General features: G+C 40.8%; 1 long non-coding RNA gene across 1 annotated transcript; it reads right to left on the bottom strand.

The window, feature by feature from the left end:
- Window positions 1-24: 24 nt before the first annotated feature.
- Window positions 25-2,580, bottom strand: LOC106901645. The gene is made up of 3 exons (XR_001414338.1): window positions 2,491-2,580; window positions 1,076-1,225; window positions 25-233 (listed from the first exon to the last, which is right to left on the bottom strand). It is a non-coding gene; the product is annotated as an uncharacterized LOC106901645 (long non-coding RNA).
- Window positions 2,581-3,660: the final 1,080 nt, after the last annotated feature.

Here is a 3,660-nt window from a genome sequence, read left to right as displayed (position 1 = left end):
TCAGGAACATTTAACCTTAATTATTCAGTTAATCTGTATAGAATAGAATACTTTTTCCAGAATTTTTCTGAAATGATTTTTTTTGGGAGTGGGGGAACAGGCACATGGCCAATTCATTGATTTTTAATAAACACTGAAATAGATGGAAGACTATACAGCAGAGTCAAAAATTATTTTTTTTTGTAAACGAAGTTGAACTTACTTTTTTGAAGTGGTACCAGAAATTCCAAGATCTGAAAATTGTAAAGAAAAAAGAAAAGTCATGTGTTTAATAAGTTAAAGCATGTAGAAGTCACAGCTCACATTTCATTGCACAGGGACTTATACAACGTAATAAAGACTTGGCTGTCTTTATTTAGACAGCATCAGAATCCTGGCCACATCGTTCCCTTCCTTCAGGATAAACTTCTGAGGAACCTGGCAGATGCCTTATGCTTGGGAAAGCCACTTTTGCTCCATAAACAGACCAAAGTAACAATATATGTGGGTCTACAAAACGCTTATTTAAGAGCACCGAAACTATTTACCGTACATGACAACACTAGTTTGTGTTTCTCATTACACATACTTAAATAAAAAGCTATTTTTCACATACAAGTAAATCTGAATGTCACCTGGAAGTTTGGGACTGTTTTATCTGCTCATGGGAACTCCATGTGTAGTTTCCTTAATTACCCTTTGGAAGAAGTTTTAAAGAATACTCTTTGCACATGACCAGTAAAGGTCCTGTAAGTCACAAATCGTAGTTTGACTAATCTCTCCCCCAAACTTGGACATACCAAATGACTTGCAGAAGACGTTTCAAGTGATAAAGAGTCCTGCTGACACCTAAGGATGGTGGTTTTTTTTGAGTTCTGGGGCTACTGATCTCTAGTTATAAAGGCCCTAGCCATTTCCTGCTACAAGAAAGGGAATACTTTTCTGTTTAGGATTTCAAGAACATGTTTTGGAATGTTCACTGAGAGAAGGTCTGTTCCTGGCTGTTGCACACAATTCATCCCACACTTCATTTGGCTCCACAGAAGAGGAACGCAGTCGTACGTCACACCACTTGGAACCAAAATTTCTCACTTACTGCCTACTAGGTTTGCAAGAGACGAGTCAAGATCACTTCCGAGGCCTTTGCTTGCTGCTGAAGCAGGGACTGTTGGTGTGGCTGCAGGTGCTATGGACTGACCAGAAGGAACCATAGTTGGCATAAGAAGATCACCTAGGCCGTCAAACACTGGAAGCAAAGGGAAAGTGCGTTAGAAACAGCAGACACCATAAAAAATTCCTTCGTTGTTGCTCCAACAAGTATAGCACAGACAACCACGTCACAAGTCTTACCAAAACACAGTTTGACATTAAAAGTAATGCCAACGAGGGCATGCATGTCGTTCTACTAGACACTGAATGTACAGTAATCCTGAAAGAGCTACACCAATGAGAACTACCATGAGAGAACATGCCCAAAAGGACTTCCATTGGAGAGTTGAATCTACATAGATACAGCACCACTTCCACATGACACTGTTTCTTACAGCCATCCTTAGAGAGATGTCAGACACACACACATTTGTCAGGAGATATTCATTTAAAGGCTTTTAAAATGAACATCTTGCAGCAAACACCAGTCAGAATTACTGGGGCAAAGGCAGCCTTGTACCTCGACATCTTACGGCAACAGGATTGAAAGTCTCAAGATGCTACTATTCACTTGCAAGCAGCAGGGAGTTGGGAAAGCCTTCTAACATCTTATGAGATCAGAAGGAACCAGAACCATCCACACTGACAGAGCTACCCTCCTTAGTCTGACTAACTCAGAAGTTCAATTTTTTTGGATCCCTTGAAGCCAAACAGCCTGGTATATCTCATGCCAGTGTTCTATCTTCTGATCTGTATTTGAGGTACATGCTAAGTCAACAGGAAGGGGTAGCATGTGCACTGGCAAGCAACCAAATCACCAAACAGCAGTACTACTTCAACCTTTTTTTTTTTTTTTCCCCCTTGACCAGTTGCAGAACTCACCAATTTTAAGTTTGTAGCAAGGACCCAGCATGGAAAATATAGAATGGAAGAGATACAAACAAAATGATAGCAGTGATGAAAGTTTAAGCTTAGTCAGGCAAAGAACATGACCTCGGTCTCCGTTTTGTGTACCTTCAGCTGCCATGCAAGCTCAAGAACAGCTTCAACAGCAGCAAAGATGACTCGCCTGTATACTTGATTTACAGAACAGTGTTTCCCTTGCATAATTCCTGATTCATGCAATCAAGCACATGCAAGGATGATGTTCACAGTCATTTGATTTTCACTGACGTAGTAGAATAAAAAACGGAGAGCTCTTGAGGGCACACCAGCCTAAACACCACCCTGAGTTCTTCCAGTATGAGAAGGAATAGGGAAATCACTGATATCACTTGGACTCGAAGCCTAAATATGGTGTCATTAAGTCATCTAACACATAAACACATCAGAAAATGCACAGGAAGAAACCCTGTGGCTCACCTGATGCATCAAACGAGCTGCCAGTCGTTGGAGCTGTTGTCCCAAAAGCTGCATCAAAGTTCGGCTGTAGAAGGCTGGTTTGAGCGGGAGTGACTGGGGATGGTGATGGAGAGGGAGCGATAAAAGAACCTCCAAAGCCTTGAAAAAGTCACATAAGAGAGGTGTGGACATTACAGTCAGTCTTGTTAAGCTGTATTTCAATCTATAGAAGGCAGAATGATAGAGACAATTTTTCTAGACCATCGTAAATAACTCAGTACTACACAAGTACCCTTGGTATGCCAGGGAATTTAAGCTTTTGGGAGAGTTGCCAATAAAAACGTCAATGTTTGTTATTTAGATTTCTGCAGAGGCAGACCAACAGAGTAGAGAACACAATTCTTCTAGTACCAGGTGAGTAATCCCACAGGCAGGATGCAACACATGAGAATTGGTTCACAAAATAGATAAACAGAGGACTAACCTGAGAAAAGCATATGATCAGCCATCAGCTACTTTGGAATCTCAACTCATAGGGCAGTATTTTACTAATCCAGTTTAGCCTCTCTCGTCACTTTAAACCATCTTGGTCTCCCTCGTCAAGATAACTTCAAGCTGCTGCCCCCTCACACACTCTCACACCAAAGCAGAATCAATAGCATCCACAAGTGAACTGCTTGTGGGCTGGAGAATCTCCATGATCGAGGTTAAGCTATATATTATAAACCCATATTTATAAAATAAATAAACCCTACTCATGGAGATTCTCCAGCCTACAAGTAACGCACTCATGCTTGACTATTCTTAAAACCCTTCCCTTGCCCACTATATAATTTGAACTCCCTTGCAATTTAAGCTTATTTGTATTATCTACAGACTCTGGTAACTGATTAAATATGCAAAGACTCCGTCAGAACAAGACCAGATATACGACACCTTCTCAATTTTCTTTAGCCTACATGCCATTTGTATGGTTTATAGAATCTCCTATTCAATCTCTTCTTCACAGTGATGTCCAAGGCCTCTGTAAGACATCTGCAGTCTCTCAGTCTTGTTTTTTCCTGGCTGCTCTTGTACAGGAAGACCTGAGCTCAGTGCTCTAACCATGACTAAACAAATCCAGTGGGAACAGCACTCTGTACAACTTGCAGGCTGTATTTTTCCCACTATATCAGAATAGAAAGCATATTA

This window comes from Calidris pugnax, unplaced genomic scaffold (assembly GCF_001431845.1).
Source record: "Calidris pugnax isolate Ruff unplaced genomic scaffold, ASM143184v1 scaffold219, whole genome shotgun sequence".
Classification (NCBI taxonomy): Eukaryota; Metazoa; Chordata; class Aves; order Charadriiformes; family Scolopacidae; genus Calidris; species Calidris pugnax.
This window is presented reverse-complemented; position numbering and strand designations above follow the sequence as displayed.